Source organism: Podarcis bocagei (assembly GCF_964188305.1).
Source record: "Podarcis bocagei genome assembly, chromosome: 9".
NCBI lineage: Eukaryota > Metazoa > Chordata > Lepidosauria > Squamata > Lacertidae > Podarcis > Podarcis bocagei.
Genome location: NC_138134.1, coordinates 16,189,297 through 16,209,843, shown reverse-complemented (window position 1 = coordinate 16,209,843; position 20,547 = coordinate 16,189,297). Strand labels below are relative to the sequence as shown.

General features: G+C 41.9%; 1 long non-coding RNA gene across 2 annotated transcripts in view; it reads left to right on the top strand.

Annotated features, from left to right (window-relative positions):
* LOC308594653 overlaps positions 1–16,432 on the top strand; it is a 48,453-nt gene extending 32,021 nt beyond the window's left edge. The window contains exons 5-6 of one of the 2 annotated variants that reach the window (XR_014011525.1): positions 10,935–11,058; positions 16,036–16,432. This is a non-coding gene — a long non-coding RNA (uncharacterized lncRNA). The remainder of the gene's footprint in view (positions 1–10,934; positions 11,059–16,035) is intronic. The other variant, XR_014011524.1, reaches the window with a different exon arrangement.
* Positions 16,433–20,547: the final 4,115 nt, after the last annotated feature.

The following is a 20,547-nucleotide window of genomic DNA, read 5'->3' as shown; positions in this document are numbered from 1 at the left end:
AGGGGACTTTAAAACATAAGTCTTCATTGAGGTGATTAGATGGTTAGAATGGTACTGGCCAAATATGGAGGAAGGATGTGTCAATTTCGATTTTCTCGGCTTGTTATTTTCCCCATCTTAAATTCACTTCTCCACATTTTGCAGCAATTCGTGATTTTTTTAAATCCTCATGAAATTCACCACAAGTTTAGGGTGAATTTCTCCCAATGGGCACATTTGTATATGCAGTTTTAACAAATGGGCACATTTCTGCAAGCAATTTCCATTAATATAAGGCATTCTGTGTGGTATTTTCACCAGTATATTCATTTTTATGCACTCTTCGTCTCATATATGCACTTTTGTAAAGATTGCTTAGCTGATGAACTGCATCACAGAATTTCACAAAGTGTGAATTTTGAAGGATAGCTGTGCTTCAGTTTGCATATTGTTTTGGAAAGTCCTCATTTGATAGAGCCAGCTTTCAATGATACCTAGACTGAATTTCTTTCCCCTCCTTGACAGTAACTGATTTTAATGAGACTGAAGAATCCATAAATTTTGATGGATTGCACTCTTTAATCCACTAATGAGTAACCTGTGAAGTCCAGGTGTTTCTGGGCTCCAACTTACCATTAGCCCCAGTCAACAGGGCTGATTGTCAGGGATGATGGGAGTTGTAGTCTAGCAAAATTTGGAGAGCCACAGGCTCCCCATTCCTGCCTCAATCCTGCCAGAATCCATGCTGTGCCTATACTTTGTTGATGTTGTCTTTCATAAATATGTCACAGGTAAAATGTGTTAAGCATAATTATGCTTTCAGGGTTTTTAATGAGGAAGAAACAAAAAGCTGAAAAGTAAGGACCGTTATATGCCTTTAAAAAGATAAAACGTCTGTTACAAGCTTTATTTTGATCGCGTACAAGGCCAAAACTGCATGAATGATTTTAACTGACACGGAAAAGCAGTCATCTCATTCCCGTCCTTGTTCTTTGGATGATAAAAAGAATGCCTTATTGCGCCTCATGATCATCTTGGCAACCTACATGAACATAACAATAGCAAGCTGAAGTGCCATTTTTTTCTTTTCCTGCGTGCAACACGAAACATAACACTTATTCACAAAATGACAATTAGCATTCAGGAGATTGTCATTTTTAGTAAGTAGAGATTTCATTTACACGAGTAAACAAGACATATATAGCACAGCCTGCATTTTGGAGATGTGGTTCAGGATTCTCTCCAAAAACAGAAAATCTTGGAATTTTTTTGGTGGAGCTTTTAGAAAAAGTCACTAATATCAGAGCGAAATGATACCCAAAACAGAAAATACCAATCTGATGGAGTCAATTTAGTCATGGACTGTGTACACACAACATTTTATTCTAAAATCAATGGTAACTGAGCACTTGTTTTGTGTACACAGTCGTCACACAATCCATATCTCTTGCATGTTTTTTTGCTCGTAAAAAGTGCTTATTGAGAAACTGGTTTCACTCTAAATATAAAAGCTCACTGCACATTGATTCTTCACTATCCTGAAGTGTATCCATTTGAAAACAGATACAGGATTGGGACACTGCTGTGACTTGGTTTGAGCCCTGTGGGATGATTGTATGTATATTAAATAGCAAACACTGTCAAATTTCCCTGCAAAAAAAAATCAGGATGAATGCTCAATAAACTGGGCATTTGGAATTCTCATCACTTTATTAATGTGTATCCACTGAAGAGCATTACACCTGAAGAAAGATGAGGTGGTAGATTTTTGTTTAGGACAACACATTCAAAAGTGCCATGGTTCAGGGGCACCAACTTGAATAAAATATTGTGGAGGTCTAGGTAAGCCCCGCCCCACATAAATCGATCACATGATGCAGTGCACCCAGTGGCGTAGTGTGGGGGGTGCAGGGGGGCGGCCGCACCGGGCGCAACATCTGGGGGTTACGGTTAGGGGGCGCAAATCCACGGGTTAGGGGGCGCAAATTACTTGCCTTGCCCCGGGTGCTGACAGCCCACGCTACGCCACTGAGTGCACCCACACCATTTGAATGGGAATACCCATCAACTTTGGTCTTGAGGTCCGATTCCACATGGGGTTTTTGAAAATAAATACCCTAGGAAAGGAGCCTGCAGTGTGCAGCCGCCATCCGCCCTTCTGTCAGGTAACCATCACGCTGACAGCCGACTTGCTACATTTGTATGCATGCCTTTGTGATGAAGATCCCTACTGTCTTTGAGATGCGGATTCAATCGAGGACTTTTGACTTGCTCTAACTTTTTTGTTGTTCTCGTTTTGTAAGTACGTTCAGCTAGTGATACTTTGCAATGTTCTTGTTTTTTCTGTCTGAAACGTTATAAGAGATGTGCCTACATTTAAGTATGTTTAATCTTGTTTTTTAAATAAATTTTAAAAAGAGAATTTTTTATTTGTTCTGTGTGCCTTCCTGAGGAAGTCTGAATCCAGAGCCTAACCATTTAGCCGCCTACTGAGCCTGTGAATTTCTGCCTGTAATTGCGGAACCTGTTGAATTTCTGCCTGCATTTTGTGGAAGCAAATTGCAGGGTGGGGCAGCCGGTAACTAAGAAGAATAACCTTCTCCCTTGGGTTAATCTTCTGGCTATCCCTGGTTCCAAGGGAGTGGTGGCAGCAACTACCCTTCTGATGCGTTTTGTTCTGTAAAAGTTAATATTGTGGCACCACCTTCCCTCTTAGCCTGGTCCCGCTGGATTGGAGGACAGGTGAGGAAGGGGCGTGTGCTGGCCCAATTTTACTACAGGGCCCATCCCCCCAAATATTTTATTGTGGGAGCCAAAGCCCCCACAGCCCCTAGGAGATGGCTCTGATACCATGGTTTGATGGGGCAGTCATTTGGTGACCAGTGCTTATGGGTGAACCAGGATTGCATGTTCTATGAATGTGAATGTTCAGAATGGTATTCTAGATCTTGGTTAATACGTGGAAAACTAACTCCTTGCTTTATAATGGCAAGCTGCTGTGTCTCAAAACAGACACCATAACAAGCTGTCTGACCTCAGTTTGTTTTCACCACTGAGAGCAAATGAAAGTGACATACAAGGTGTTTAGGGAAGCTTTTAATGTTTGATGCATTACTGTATTTTAATATTGTGTTGGAAGCTGCCCAGAGTAACTGGGGAAACCCAGCCAGATGGGCAGGTTATAAATTATTATTATTATTATTACTATTATTATTATTACTATTATTACTATTATTATTATATTTGTTATTTGTTGCAACTCATACACAGTTGTTTTCAGAGGACTATATATGTGGCATACACAGTTGTTTTCAGAGGACTATATATGTGGCCCCCTTCATGGATCACTGCCTTGCCGCGGCGAAGGGGCTTAAATAACTCAGAGAAGCTATGAACTATGCCGAGCAGGGCACCCAAGATGAACAGGTCATAGTGGAGAGTTTTGACCAAACGTGATCCACCTGGAGTAGGAACCGGCAAGCCACTCCAGTATCCCTGCCAAGAAAACTCCATGGACAAAGACAACAGGCATATAAAAGTTATGACACTGGAAGATGAGCCCCTCAGGTCGGAAGGTGTCCAACATGCTACTGGGGAAGAGCGGAGGACAAGTACAAGTAGATCCAGAGCTGATGAAGCGGCTGGGCCAAAGCCGAAAGGACGCTCAGTTGCGGATATGCATGGAAGCGAAAGGAAAGTCCAATGCTGTAAAGAAAAATATTGCATAGGAACCTGGAATGTAAGAACCATGAACCTGGGTAAGTTGGATGTGGTCAAAAATGAGATGGCGAGAATAAATATTGACATCCTGGGCATCAGTGAGCTAAAATGGACGGGAATGGGCGAATTCAGTTCGGATGACTATCATATCTACTACTGTGGGCAAGAAACCCGTAAAAGAAATGGAGTGGCCCTCATAGTCAACAAAAGAATGGCGAAAGCTGTACTGGGATGCAGTCTCAAAAATGATAGAATGATCTCGATACGAATCCAAGGCAGACCTTTTAACATCACAGTAATCCAAGTTTATGCACCAACTACTGGTGCTGAAGAAACTGAAATTGACCAATTCTATGAAGAATTACAAGACCTTATAGAAGTGACACCAAAGAAGGATGTTCTGCTCATTATAGGGGATTGGAATGCTAAAGTAGGGAATCAAGAGATAAAAGGAACAACTGGCAAGTTTGGCCTTGGAGATCAAAACGAAGCAGGGCAAAGGCTAATAGAGTTCTGCCAAGAGAACAAGCTGGTCATCACAAACACGCTTTTCCAACAACACAAGAGACGACTCTACACATGGACATCCCCAGATGGGCAACATCGAAATCAGATTGATTATATTCTCTGCAGCCAAAGATGGAGAAGCTCTATACAGTCAGCAAAAACAAGACCTGGAGCTGACTGTGGCTCAGATCATCAGCTTCTTATAGCAAAATTCAAGCTTAAACTGAAGAAAGTAGGAAAAACCACTGGACAGGTAAGATACAATCTAAACCAAATCCCTTATGAATACACAGTGGAAGTGAGGAACAGGTTTAAGGATTTAGATTTGCTGGACAGAGTGCCTGAAGAACTATGGGTGGAGGCTTGCAACATTATACAGGAGGCAGCAACTAAAACCATCCCAATGAAAAAGAAATGCAAGAAAGCAAAGTGGCTGTCCAACGAGGCCTTACAAATAGCGGGGGAGAGAAGGCAAGCAAAATGCGAGGGAGATAATGAAAGATACAAGAAATTGAATGCAGATTTCCAAAGAATAGCAAGGAGAGACAAGAAGGCCTTCTTAAACGAGCAATGCAAAGAAATAGAGGAAAGCAACAGAATGGGAAGAACCAGAGATCTGTTCAAGAAAATCGGAAATATGAAAGGAACATTTTGTACAAAGATTACCATAATAAAGGACAAAAGTGGTAAAGACCTAACTGAAGCAGAAGACATCAAGAAGAGGTGGCAAGAATACACAGAGGAATTATACCAGAAAGATATGGATGTCTCGTACACCCCAGGTAGTGTGGTTGCTGACCTTGAGCCAGACATCCTGGAGAGTGAAGTCAAATGGGCCTTAGAAAGCACTGCAAATAACAAGGCCAGTGGAAGTGATGGTATTCCAGCTGAACTGTTTAAAATTTTAAAAGATGATGCTGTTAAGGTGCTACACTCAATATGCCAGCAAGTTTGGAAAACTCAGCAGTGGCCAGAGGATTGGAGAAGATCAGTCTACATCCCAATCCCAAAGAAAGGCAGTGCCAAAGAATGCTCCAACTACTGCACAATTGCACTCATTTCACACGCTAGCAAGGTTATGCTTAAAATTCTACAAGGAAGGCTCAAGCAGTATGTGGACCGAGAACTCCCAGAAGTGCAAGCTGGATTTAGAAGAGGCAGAGGAACCAGAGACCAAATTGCAACATGCGCTGGATTATGGAGAAAGCTAGAGAGTTCCAGAAAGACATCTATTTCTGCTTCATTGACTATGCAAAAGCCTTTGACTGTGTTGACCACAGCAAACTATGGCAAGTTCTTAAAGAAATGGGAGTGCCTGATCACCTCATCTGTCTCCTGAGAAATCTCTATGTGGGACAAGAAGCTACAGTTAGAACTGGATATGGAACAACTGATTGGTTCCAAATTGGGAAAGGAGTACGGCAAGGCTGTATATTGTCTCCCTGCTTATTTAACTTATATGCAGAATTCATCATGCGAAAGGCTGGGCTGGATGAATCCCAAGCCGGAATTAAGATTGCCGGAAGAAATATCAACAACCTCAGATATGCAGATGACACAACCTTGATGGCAGAAAGTGAAGAGGAATTAAAGAACCTTTTAATGAGGGTGAAAGAGGAGAGCACAAAATATGGTCTGAAGCTCAACATCAAAAAAACGAAGATCATGGCCACTGGGCCCATCACCTCCTGGCAAATAGAAGGGGAAGAAATGGAGGCAGTGAGAGATTTTACCTTCTTGGGCTCCATGATCAGTGCAGATGGTGACAGCAGTCACGAAATTAAAAGACGCCTGATCCTTGGGAGAAAGGCGATGGCAAACCTAGACAACATCTTAAAAAGCAGAGACATCACCTTGCCAACAAAGGTCCGTATAGTAAAAGCCATGGTTTTCCCAGTAGTGATGTATAGAAGTGAGAGCTGGACCATAAAGAAGGCTGATCGCCGAAGAATTGATGCTTTTGAATTATGGTGCTGGAGGAGACTCTTGAGAGTCCCATGGACTGCAAGAAGATCAAACCTCTCCATTCTGAAGGAAATCAGCCCTGAGCGCTCACTGGAAGGACAGATCGTGAAGCTGAGGCTCCAATACTTTGGCCACCTCATGAGAAGAGAAGACTCCCTGGAAAAGACCCTGATGTTGGGAAAGATGGAGGGCACAAGGAGAAGGGGACGACAGAGAATGAGATGGTTGGATGGTGTTCTTGAAGCTACCAGCATGAGTTTGATCAAACTGCGGGAGGCAGTGGAGGACAGAAGTGCCTGGCGTGCTCTGGTCCATGGGGTCACGAAGAGTCGGACACGACTAAACGACTAAACAACAACAACAATATATGTGGCGCCCATGCATTTTTCAAAGCAGGAAAGGTATAAACCCTGTAGCTGTTCAGATGATAATATCACACTTTGGAGAAAATGGAAAACATTTTGTACTTTGACCCTGAAAGATGTTGATAACACTTTACCCACTTTGAACTAGAAATACTTTTCGGCCCAGACACTAATCCATTCCATTGTCTCTTGCTTCTCTGACTTCAGAGAATTGTTTAGGTTCTTTGTTGTCTCATTCACAACTGACATTAACATTTGCATCAGTATTATTGCTTTACTTGTTTTGCTAATTTAGTTTATCTAATTAGAAAGCTTCTATTTTGGGAGCTTGAACTTTTCTTTCATTGCTCTTTAGCTAAAAATCCAGAGCTTCCAATCTGGACAACCTAACATTCATATGGATGCCATCAATTACTTTGGATGACAGCATAATCCACTAAAGCAGGTGTTGCTAACTTGGTCAGTGGCTAGAGAAAATGGGACATACCATTCCAGAACATCTGGAGGGCTACAGGTTAGTCATCCCTGCACTAAAAGGGTTCTATGGTCCGATCCAGCAATCACCAACATGCAGACCTTGAGGTCTTCTGTGGTGTTCACAAAGCTTCTGTGGTGGTGGGATAGTATCAAAGACAGGAGTCTCTGCTCCAACTTGGGTCATTTCTGTCGTGCATTTTTATTTAGTTTAGCTTTTTGAATCGTTAAAACTAGAAGTAGTTTGCATGCAAGTCCATGCAGCATGAGGCTTCTGAATGCAACTGAGTGCTTGATGTGGGGGAGATCTGAAGCGGCAATTTACCGTATTTTTTCCATGTATAAGACTAGGTTTTCCCCCTAAAAAGTAATGTTCAACATTTGGGGGCATCTTATACACGGATAGCTCTTCCCCCATTTTCTTAAATCAGAGTTTCCCAAAATAGGGGGCGTCTTATACATAGGGGTGCCTTACAGATGGAAAAATACGGCAAGTAGTTTGACTTCTGCTCCAAACTGAAAGGTATCAGGGATTTCTGAGATCTGCACTTAAAAAATACATAACCACTGTTTAAAAACAGCTGCATTGGCTACCACTGCCAGTTTGTTTCATGGCCCAATTCAAGGTGTTCACACTAGTAATTAAAGCTCTAAATGACTTCAGCCCCAGATATCTGAAAGACTACCTCCATCCCTAAAGACCACCTTGGGTCTTAAGAGCAGCAGAGGGAGTCCTCTTGGTAGTTCTATGGTCCTCAGAAATTCAGAAAATAGCAGCTTGGAAGAGGGCATTCTTTGTGGCAGCCCCTAAACTGTGGACCCCTTCGATATAGTGTTGGCATTGGGCTATTTCATTATGTAGTTTGTTTTTCGATGACAAAGACACACCTTTTTACGCTGGACTTTGGCACCTGCTTTTTTTGGGGGGGGACCTACCCTATTTCTGTGACTGGAATTCGTTTGAACCGTTTTAAAAACTGAATTCTATCTTGCTGTAACCTGCCTTGGGAACCTATGGTGAATGGTTGGCAAAAGAAAATGTAATAAGCAACAACAGCAATGGAGTACTGGGAAGAGGCCCTGGGTTCTTATCTACTTCTTTCTATATTGCGCTGAACATCTGAGTGAGGTTACATGTAATGTAACAAACAGTCCAAGAAAGAAAGAAAAAGTTAGTTCTGGGAAACTAACTTTTTGACAATCACTAAGAACTTTTACATTTTCTTTCCTTGCATGCACTCGGTGTTTAATTTGGATTTAATAGGGTAGCAAGTACTTGTTAAATACAAATCTGATTACTAAGTACATATTTATTGGTGCTTAGCAAAGATCATAATAATGTGTCATCTTGTTATACAGTTTGTAAGCCTCAATAAAGAGAATGTGACACTTTGTTTTTAGGGGTAAAATATTTTTACAACCATAATTTCATGATCATAAATGAAATTGCAATTAAATATTGTAATTCCGTTCTAATTTACATTTTGTTTACAGGATTAGAAGTCTACTTAATGCAGATTCTGATTTACCTTGCCTATAGATTTCTGCATTAGAAAAAAACGCTGCTTTGTTAATGTCCACCTCTAAGAGTGCATGAGCCTGTTTGCTTAAAACTCTCACTGTGTTCAAGCACCCACATACAGTAGCCTCTCTCATGCACAAACCTTATAAATTAACTTGCTTGCATTATTCTACAAGGAAAAAGAGGACTGGATAATTACAATCTTTGATAAGCTTCTCAGACACTCAAGAACAGCGGTTATGAAATTGGTATACAGTCACAAAATATGTGCACTGGTCACAGTATCCCAACAGTCACAACACTATAATATCACACACAGCTCAAGGGGTGGGGTGGGGTGGGATGGAGACTTTATTAGAAGATCCTGGTGACCACATTTAAACTTAGATTTTTGGTTTTTTTATTAAAGATTTTCTTGTTTTACAGAAATGTGTGTAATGTCTCTCGTATTTTTTCCATGTAACATTTTTACAAATCCATTTCATTTGTTGAGACATTGGGGGGGAGGGGGAGAGGGAGACGGGGGGAGGGGGGAAGATGGGGGGGTCGGGTGGCGATGTTTCTATTATGCTTAATGTATGTAGGGTTTGGTGTCAGCGTTGCTTGTGCTGTTCACTTGTGTTCCTTTGGTGGTGAGAAAGGTTGGGGTTGGCCTAGGGTGTGGTTGTTTGTTTGTAATTGGCTGTGGTGATCTTTGTTTTCGTGTGTGAGCGGGGTGGGTGGGTGTTTTGGATCAGGTTAGCCATATTGATTTATATGCTGTTGGTGGATTATTGTCATTGTCTTGTTGGGCTGTGTATGTGATAAAGGGGAGCCATCTTCTTCTGTTTGTCCCCGTGTCAGTTTCAGTTTATTGGTTAATTTTTCTAGTAGGGCTGTTTCCCATACTATTTGGTACCATTGGTCCATGCATACTCCTGATGGTGACCACATTTAAGAAACCATGCTGAAATGCTCAGAATGTGACCACCATCTGTGAAATGACACCTTTCACTTTGGACAGCTTAAAATGTTGTAAGAAGAAGAAGAAGAGTTTGGATTTGATATCCCGCCTTTCACTCCCTTTAAGGAGTCTCAAAGCGGCTAACATTCTCCTTTCCCTTCCTCCCCCACAACAAACACTCTGTGAGGTGAGTGGGGCTGAGAGACTTCACAGAAGTGTGACTGGCCCAAGGTCACCCAGCAGCTGCATGTGGAGGAGCGGAGACACGAACCCGGTTTCCCAGATTACGTGACTACCGCTCTTAACCACTACACCACACTGGCTCTCATGTAAGCATTTCGAAGCTGAAATGAATGGCAACGATAGTGTTCATTCCCCTCCACCAGTACTCAAGAAAAGGCCCTCAAATGAGTGATGATTCTAAAGCACACATAATTCAAATTCTTATAGATATATTATGAGTATGCTATCTTGATCAGCAGCTGCACATCTGTATGGGTTAGCTCTCACTCCCTGCCATATAACTGAACAATGAAGGCCACCACTGACTTGCAATTTGAATCAAGGTCACCCAGGTCCGCAGCCACCACTTTGCCCACTGGACAGCATTGGCTTTCACAACTTTGAGGTGTATTCTTCCAGTTATATGGCTATGTGACTGGTTTCCGAGTGGCAGAAGGAGTGATGCCCCATCTAGGATGAACCAGGCAAAGAAGCCACCAGCAGCAGCTCAGGCTATGAAAACACAGCACAAGATATGGAAAAAAATATGTATGAAATCAGAGCTAAAGAGGATTTGTGCAGTCCATGGTAGTGGTAGAGCAGACAGCATGTAGCTCAAAGTTCAGTAGGACCATAGTCAATGAGAGGCAGAGGCAATTCATTCCAGTTTAGTCCCCATCTTTTCTGATGAGTTCTACAAAGGCAAAACTGAGACTAAGTAAGAGGATGTATGGAAGAAGGCAGGCAGGCGGGGGGGGGGGCAATTCAGCTTGGCGGTGCCATTTCCCATTCACTCTAATGGACCAGAAGAGACATGTGAAATGGACACTGAGAAATGTTTGTCTGAAAACCCCTACACATGTGCCACCTGATAAAGAACCTTCACTTTTGGTGAAATGCAGTAATCGCTTAGATGAGTCCAACTCACACCTTCTGAAATGTTGCTATACAGTGGTACCTTGGTTTGCAGATGTCTTGGTTCACATACGTTTTGGATTACAAACACGTCAAACCCAGAGGTTTGTGTCCCAGTTTGCAACCTTTCTTTTTTGGATTACAACCCATTGTTTTTTATTACGAACAATTTATTTTTGGAGGCCCCATTGGCAAAAGCGCGCCTTGGGTTACAACCTGTTTTGGTTTACAAACGGACCTCTGGAACGGATTATAGTTGTAAACCAAGATACCACTGTATTTAAAATTAAAATTGCTATAACTACCCTTTGATTTCTTGCAGAAGTATTTGCCTGAACAGGACCCACCAAAATATGCTTCAATTTCAGGGGAGTGTGTGTGTGTGATTGAAAGAGAGAGAGACAGACAGACACTCAGACAGACAGAGAGACCTACTGGAAACAAAGGTAAAACATGGGTGGCGCTGTAGTCTAAACCTCTGAGCCTCTTGGGTTTGCTGATAAGAAGGTCGGCGGTTCGAATCCCCGTGATAGAGTGAGCTCTCATTGCTCTGTCCCAGCTCCTGCCAACCTAGCAGTTCAAAAGCATGCCAGTGCAAGTAGATAAATAGGTACCTCTGCAGCGGGAAGGGAAATGGTGTTTCCGTGTGCTGCTCTGGTTCACCCGAAGCAGCTTAGTCATGCTGGCCAAATGACCCAGAAAGCTGTCTGCGGACAAACACCGGCTCCCTCGGCATGAAAGCGAGATGAGTTCTGCAACCCCATAGTCACCTTTGACTGGACTTAACCGTCCAGGGGTCCTTTACCTTTTACCTTACTGGAAACGTTTTGTTAATTTCAGTGAACTTCCTTTGTTTCCCCTTGAAATTCTAGAACTGTTTCTCCTAAATAGGGTCTACCAATTTCACCTCAAATTTCACTTTAGGAGAAAGCTGGTGGCAACTCTGTTTGAAAAGAACAAATAAAATTCTTTCTTTGAAGCATGCAGGGGAACACTGGCGAGTGAAAACTGCAAGTAGTTCCAGGCAAGTTCAATTATATAATCCTAGTTTAGGCACTATTGAACATCCCTGTATTCTGAACCCTGTAAATTATTACAGAACAGCACACATTTTTCTCTCTCTTTGAAGCAGTAAACATCCATTACATGCTGACGACAGTATACAAATATGCCACTGATCCCTGGGTCCTTGATAGGATGCCAGCCTCTCAGTATCACTATTTGCATAAACAGCTGGAGTTTTCCTGGACCTCTTTCTGTCATATAGCTGGATGCCTTCCTGACTGTTTGTACTTCATCATATCTCAAATGAGCCTGTCTGTTTATGATCTCTCTGACAACTTCATATATGCAGGAACGGATAAAGTCCCCAGTCACGTTTAATTTAAGCAGGTTTGGAAATAAATTAAGTGGAATGGTGAATCGGAACCACCAGGGCAGACTTTGCATTTTCCGGGAAAGACCTACATGGGTAGAAAATTGAAATTTGATGAAACTTTGTGGCAGATGACTAGCACCTGATGTTGAAAGCAGGTGGAATGATGATGGGGGAAGAAAGGAACAGGGAGATTTTAAAAATTCTTGGTGTCTGGACAGGAGCTCAGGGGAGTTTAGGAATGGGTGAAAAACAAGCATCAAGATTACCTCTCATAGTTGTTCCTGCCACATTGCCATGTTGCTCTGCCACACCCTATCTTGCCTCCCTCAGTTCCACTGAACGGGGGTGGGGGGCAAGTATGGGACGAATCACAAACATACCTCAGCAGTCTTCTATGAAACATGTGAAATAGTGGTTTGGGCTGAGCTCAACAAACTCACGCGCTTAAATTCCCATGCTTAGGGAATTTAAGAGAGCCAGTGTGGTGTAGTAGTTAAGAGTGGTAGTCTCGTAATCTGGTGAACCGGGTTTGCGTCTCCACTCCTCCACATGCAGCTGCTGGGTGACCTTGGGCTAGTCACACTTCTCTGAAGTCTCTCAGCCTCACTCACCTCACAGAGTGTTTGTTGTGGGGGAGGAAGGGAAAGGAGAATGTTAGCCGCTTTGAGACTCCTTCGGGTAGTGATAAAGCCGGATATCAAATCCAAACTCTTCTTCTTCTACACAGCATGCACACTAAGTGAAGAGGATGCACTCTACATGGGGCTACCTTTGAAGGCGACCCGGAAACTACAACTAATCCAGAATGCGGCAGCCAGACTGGTGACTGGGAGCAGCCACCGAGACCATATAACACCAGTCCTGAAAGACCTACATTGGCTCCCAGTACGTTTCCGATCACAATTCAAAGTGTTTGTTCTGAATTAAATGGCTTTGGCCCCATATACCAGAAGGAGCGTCTCCACCCCCATCGTTCTGCCTGGACGCTGAGGTCCAACTTCGAGGGCCTTCTGGCAGTTACCTCATTGCAAGGAGTGAAGTTACAGGGAACCAGGCAGAGGGCCTTCTTGGTAGTGGTGCCTGTCCTGTGGAACGCCCTCCCATCAGATGTCAAGGAAATAAACAGCTATCTGACTTTTAGAAGCTTCTGAAGGCAGCGCAGTTTAGGGAAGTTTTTAATGTTTGATTTTTTTGTGCTTTTAATTCTGTTGGGAGCCGCCCAGAGTGGCTAGGGAAACCCAGCCAGATGGGTGGGTTATAAATAATAAATAAATTATTGTTGTTGTTATACTTTTTCTTTGCTTTATATCAAGAATGGGAAACTTGTGATCCACCAGGTGTTGCTGAACCCAACTAGGGATCTTGGAGAATTTGGTTTCAGCACTCTCCTTGCTGAACTTCAAGTGCATGACAAAGCAGCTCTTTAAAAAAAAAATAATAATAATTTATTTACAACATAGTCCACAACAACTCATACATACAAACAAACCCACCACTATTGACAATTTAATTATCAAAATTAAACTCCTATTCCCTTACATGAAGAAAACAAACATCAAAATAGAAGACTTCCTTCATCCTGTAAATGGCCTCCTTATTTACTTCTTGTATATAATTTTTCCTAGTTAGGACTTTTAAAAACCGCAAAGTCTCCTGTAGAAATTAATCAAAACAAGTCCAGGTATATATTTGTCCAGGTATATGTTTTGGGGCACTGTTTGGTAAAGTATTCTCTGCATTTTCCCTATTCTTTTTGAAATTCTTAAGTGGGTTATCCCCTAATTGCCTCTGTTAAACTGGCCAGTTCAGTATAATATAATAATTTATCCTGGCATCCCTTTTTTGTTGGCATAAATTCTTTTTTCACATTTCTGGCAATTAAGGTCCTCACCGCGCCTGTGGCATAAAGGAATGTCCTCCGATCTTCCTTTGCTATACCTGTGTCTGTTATTCCCAATAGGAAAGCTTCTGTATTTTTCACAAACTTATAATTAATTTTTTTTTAAAGTTCATCATATACTATATCCCAGAAGCTTTTGATATTTTCAAAGGTCCACCAGATATGTATAAGCAACTCTTATTCCAGTAGGCATTTTTAGGTAATGTCCGGGCTTCTGTTTGGTTTTATGACTACTTTTTATTATTTTATTCTCCGTAGCCTTATGAGATACCTTCAGGAGTAGAAAAGAATAAGGAGTACAGTGGTACCTCTGGTTGCGTACTTAATTCGTTCCAGAGGTCTGTTCTTAACCTGAAACTGTTCTTAACCTGAAGCACCACTTTAGCTAATGGGGCCTCCTGCTGCTGCCACGCTGCCGGAGTGCGATTTCTGTTCTTCTTAACCTGAAGCACTACTTCTGGGTTAGCAGAGTCTGTAACTTGAAGCGTATGTAACCTGAGGTACCACTGTAAACCCTACACAAATTTAGAGTGGAGTCCCTAAGACAGCTGGATGACACCTTGTATGCAGCTTGTATGAAGCTTCAAGCAGCTCCTGTACGCAAAAGGGGCTGTGTGGCAAATACAGCTCTGTCCTTCAACCATGCTGTCTAAGGTGGTTGCCTCATTCTGCCTAATGGTAAAGGTAAATGGACCCCTGACCATTAGGTCCAGTTGTGGCTGATTCTGGGGTTGCGGTGCTCATCTCGCTTTATTGGCTGAGGGTGCTGGCATACAGTTCCGGGTCATGTTGCCAGCATGACTAAGCCACTTCTGGAGAACCAGAGCAGCACACGACAATGCCGGTTACCTTCCCACCAGAGCGGTACCTATTTATCTACTTGCACTGGCGTGCTTTCGAACTGCTATGTTGGCAGGAGCAGGGACCGAGCAACGGGAGCTCACCCCATCGCGGGGATTCGAACTACCGACCTTCTGATTGGCAAGTCCTAGGTTCTGTGGTTTAACCCACAGCGCCACCCGTGTCCCTCTGCCTAATGGTAGAGCTGGCCTTAGTGATGCTACATATTAATCTGGGGCAGAACAGCAAATCAGGCCAGTTCCTATCATAATTTGCAATTCCTGAAGCATCCCAACCTAGGAGTGTTTCAGAGGCAGCATAGACACCCCCCTGCCCCACCACACCCCCACATTGCTTGGCCCTACTTTTCACAGTAGCCCACTCTATTGCAGATTAAGTCTGATGACTTCTGGCAGCATGCTCATAGCTTGAGGGTAACATTTTCTCTTCTCTTTTGTCATTCCTGACCAGCACATCCTTTTGGGGGGTTAGCTTTCCTGTTCTGTGGCTCGCTGCTTGCGTTTGCCATGAGTTTGATTTCCATGTTGTTTTTGCTCCATGCATTGTGCGATGTTTTGTGTCTCCCTAAGGCAGTGAAGCTGCAGCAGATTTGTCTAATTTGTTTTGTTGAGCATGTCCCCCACACTCCCTCCGCTCACCCAGCCTTCCTTTTGGATATGCTTACACAATCATCAAAAACAGCAGTTTAAATTCTAGGGTTGTTGTTTTTTATGTTGGCTTTGTAACTTTGGGCTATGGTAAGTGCTTCTTGCTGGCTGGACGTCAGATGATGCTGGCATTACTGTTTTGTTGAATTATTGCTATACTCAACCTTACACAATCCAGCAGGAATTATTGGTGGAGTCACTCTGTTTTCCTTATGCCAGGCATGGAGAAAACCTGTTTGAGAGTGAATAGTTTGGAACTGCTGAGGAAGGAATGTGGTTGGCAAAGAGCCTTAAAGACCCTTCAGTTAGTGTGCATTCAGTCTTGGGGAATATTGTATTCATTTTCCTGATTATAATGCTAATACAGCGGAACCTCGGTTGTCAAACGTAATCTGTTCTGGAAGTCCGTTCAACTTCCGAAACATTCGACAACCAAGGTGCAATTGCCGGTCGGAAAATTCCTTTAGCGAAACGGAGAAACGCGCCTCAGAAACTGTTCGACTTCTGAGGCACGTTCAAAAACGGAAGCATTCACTTCCGGGTTATCAGCACTTGGGTTCCAAATTGTTCAGCTTCTGAAGTGTTCGACAACCGAGGTTCCCCTGTAATCCTCTCCGATTTTGTTTCCATATGGCAGTACCTGAAACTGTGGCTTTTTGACTCATATACCAGCATATGTTACCTTAAATTTCAATCACCTCAGTGGACATGATGACACAACAATGAATATCATTGGACAACGATGCTACTCTCTCAGCCTTTCTGCACATGATACCCCCTTAAAACATTTGCCTCTTCCAAAGTCTCTCAAGAAATTTGGGATAAGTAACATCTAGGGATGCCCCTTGTACATTGACTTTGTAGATCTGACAAAGACTTTTGACCTTGTCAGCCCCAAAGAACTCTTTACACTATTCAACAAGATAGTTAATTTTGTTAACTGTTTCTTAACTGTTTTAATTGTTATGCTTTTAAATTGTTTGTCTGTTGTATTTTTAACTGAGGATGTTTTAATGTCGCAATGGATTTATTATTGTGCATTTTAATTATGCATTGATTTTATAGTTGTAAACTACTTAGAAGTCATTTTGGCATATAAACTTTATATAAAAGAATACTTCAAAGCCATGAAGGCATGTTGAATACCAGTCACTCAGTAACAACTGTATCCTGCTTCTAGAGTTTCTGCCAGAGAAACTGGGTTGGCTACCATAGAAAACAGGCTACTGGATTAGTCTGCCTTTTGTCTGACTCAGTAGAGCTCTTTTTATTACTTATATTATTCTCTCCCCAAGCCTTAAAATTCAGCCAAATACAACAGAACAACCCGGAAGGTAAAAGAAATTCTGTGCACTTCTGAAGGTTATTAATCAAGATGTCCTCTAGCTCAACAACACCATACTGGACATCCTTTCTCTCAAAATCCTGCCAATCTCGTCTGACTCCTTTAATTATCCAGAGATCCAGGCTTGCACAATTTACTGTTATTTTTGTGCAATAAATGTCATTTTGCATTTAGACAAATAAAGATTAAATGCAAAGGATCAATGAATGTTAATATCATTGGAGTAGAGGACTGCTTAGATTGCTGTAATTAGTTTAGAGTTATTGCTTTATTGGGAGGGAGAGAAAAAAACGCACTCACCATTTCTGAAAATTTTAATGACTCATGCCTATTCCCTGAGTGGCTTCACATAAATGATGCCTTGTCTTTTCTCATTCATGGTAATGACAACAGCAAACCCAATCTGCCCCGGTACCTGAAAAAAAAGCACAACCATTTTGTGGGAAAGTAATGGTGTCAATATTTCCCCAGTCTCTCAAGCCACGATTCTCAAACTGTGTGCTTTGAAACAGCTCTGAAAAATGAAGCCACTGTATTGAATTCAGCCTCTACTCTGTGCTCCTCAGAATGGCAAACCAGAGCACACAGAAACACCATTTAGCTTCTCGCCACACTGGTACCTGTTTATCTCCTTGCACTGGTGTGCTTTTGAACTACTAGGTTGGCAGGAGCTGGGACAGAGCAATGGGAGCTCATCTCATCACATGGATTTGAACTGTTGACCTTCTGACCAGCAAGCCCAAGAGGCTGATGCTCATCATTCATCATTTTTAATTTGTATACCATTTTTCTATCTAACAATGCTCAAGGCAGTTTACAAGCCGAAGAAGCAAAAAATACACATTTAATAACAATCTAATGCAATACAAAAACGTGATAATAAAACGTAACTTTAAAATAAGTAACCTATATCAAAAAGTATCATCCAACAATTATTAGAATAGTATTAAATAATAATAATAACATAGAAAAGTAAACAGAAATCCACTCAGCAGTTATAATAAATAATTCCTAAACTATAATCAATAAAACAATGACAAGCCACGGTACATAAAATAATACAATACAAATTGAGAAGCAGAGACTAGAGGGTGGGGCAAGGCAGGTGGAAAGAGGCCTTGCCTGATGGAATGGTTTAGACCACAGCATCACCCGTGTTTCTGTTGTGGTGTTCCGTTGCACCAGAAGCAGTTTAGTCATGCTGGCCACATGACCCGGAAAGCTGTCTGTGGACCAACGCCAGCTCCCTCAGCCTGAAAGCGAGACGAGCGCTGCAACCCCATCTTAACCATCCAGGAATCCTTTACCTTTTTTTTACCTAGTGGGAAAGCTTCATGCAAGATTGGACTCTATGCTAATACTGCAAGTGGTTTCTAGGGATCAGCAGATCTCCCTCATTGTGTAACTTTATTATTCTATGGACTCACTGTGGCCAGGATATTGCTCTTGCAAAATTTCAAGTTATTTAGGACATTTTTTTTGAAAACAACAACAAACTAATTACCAGATTTCAGCATGCATGCTTTCTGCATCTTTCTTCCATCCATGCTTTCCTACCTACACATGACCAAGGGAGTTGTGTCCATATTTAGTCCCTCAGAGTAGAACTAGAGAAAGTACAGTGGTGCCTCGCAAGATGAAATTAATCCGTTCCGCAAGTCTCTTCGTCTTGCGGTTTTTTCGTCTTGCGAAGATGGCTATTAGCGGCTTAGCGGCTATTAACGGCTTAGTGGCTTAGTGGCTATTAACGGCTTAGCGGCTTTAAGAAAAAGGAAATAAACTCGCAAGAACTCGCAAGACGTTTCGTCTTGCGAAGCAAGCCCATAGGGAAATTCGTCTTGCGGAACGACTCAAAAAACGGAAAACTCTTTCGTCTTGCGCGTTTTTCGTCTTGCGAGTCATTCGTCTTGCGAGGTACCACTGTAACGGGCATTACTAACTTAGGTCCATTGTTATTCATGGATCTACTCTGAATTGGAGACAACCCAATATGTTCACCAAGGACACTGTCCCTTCAGAAGTATTGGCCTACATCAACCATCTCTTTAAAAAAATAAAAAATGGAGGCCACTCTTTTTTCACCTACAGTGCATCTGAAAAAGTATCACATTGGAGGCAGTTTATAAAAGACTTATATGCTGCAATTTTGATGCTTTTGCCATATTTTATTATCTTGTGTTTCACTGATACACTGCTCTGAGATTTTTTGAACAATAAAATGCAGATGATGAAGATGGCATTCAATAATAATACTTTATTACTCACCCTTCACACTAAGGTCCCATGGCAGGCTACAATAATTAAAACACAACACAATATTAAAAACAATTGAAAAGCAATTGAAAAGTACAGAAATAAGGTGATTTCATTCGTGTGTGTGTGTGTGTGTGTGTATTTTTTTAACAGAGACACAAAATGTACACAGCTTTTTAAAAACAAAATTGATAGGTCAAGTAAAAGTTACAGGAAGATTCAGTGAATAGACTGGAGTTTACTGCTGCTTGCCTAACTTTCTGTCACATCTGTGTAAATTAACTTTATCTTCCACAGGCTGCAATGCAAAATTCCAATAAAGTATTAATAAAAATGGAAAGGTCATATGTAGATATCAGAGATTTCAAAATGAACCAGAAAAATGTGCTGATTTGATTTAACTAAAAAGATTCATTGCACTGCTTGATCTGACTTGTAGTCGTGTGCAGGGTGCTTTTTTATCTTCAGAAATATACAGAGGAACAGCCCTTCAAGTATGGCAGGTATGAAGCAACATGTGCAGGTATTCTTCTAAGAAATTTCTGTGGGATGGGCCAGCCAAGCTGCTGTCACGTAACACTGTTTTATCCAAAATAAAAAAATTCCTTCCAGTAGCACCTTAAAGACCAACTAAGTTAGTTCTTGGTATGAGCTTTCGTGTGCATGCACACTTCTTCAGATACACTGAAACAGAAGTTGCCAGATCCTTCTATATAGTGAGAAGGTGGGGGGGGTATTACTCAGAAGGGTGGTGGGAATGGGAGATTGGCAGATAGCTGAGATGAGCCTGTTGACGACTCTTAACGACTGCAATAGGTCTTACAGGAAAAGGCAAGGGGTGAGAAGGTGAAAAATGGCTTAGTCATGTATAATGAGATAAGAATCCAATGTCTTTGTTCATACCAGGTCTCTCCATGGTTTTAAGTTTGGTAATGAGTTGCAATTCAGCAGCTTCTCTTTCCAGTCTATTTCTGAAATTCTTTTGTAGTAAAACAGCTACTTTGAGATCTTGTATGGAATGTCCTGGGAAATTGAAGTGTTCTCCTACTGGTTTCTCTGTTTTGTGATTCTTGATGTCAGATTTATGTCTGTTTATTCTTTGGCGTAAGGTTTGTCCTGTTTGTCCAATATAGAGAGCTGAAGGACACTGTTGGCATTTGATGGCATACACAATGTTAGACCATGAGCAATTAAATAGTCCCGAGATGGTATGTGTGATGTTGTTGGGGCCAGTAGTGTTGTCCGGGTGTATGTGGCAGCAAAGTTGGCATCTGGGTTTATTGCAGGCTCTGGTGCCAGTGTCCGTGTTAAGTCTGGTTGTAGTATTATTGTGGGTTAGGAGTTGTTTAAGATTGGGTGGCTGTCTGTAGGCAATGAAAGGTCTTCCTCCCAGAGCTTGAGAAAGAGAACTGTCATTGTCCAGGAGAAGTTGTAGATCTCTGATGATGCGTTGTACTGTTTTGACTTGGGAGCAGTATGTGATGACTAAAGGTGTTCTGTTGTTTTCTTTTTTGGGTCTGTCTTGCAGCAAGTTCTCTCTGGGTATCAGTC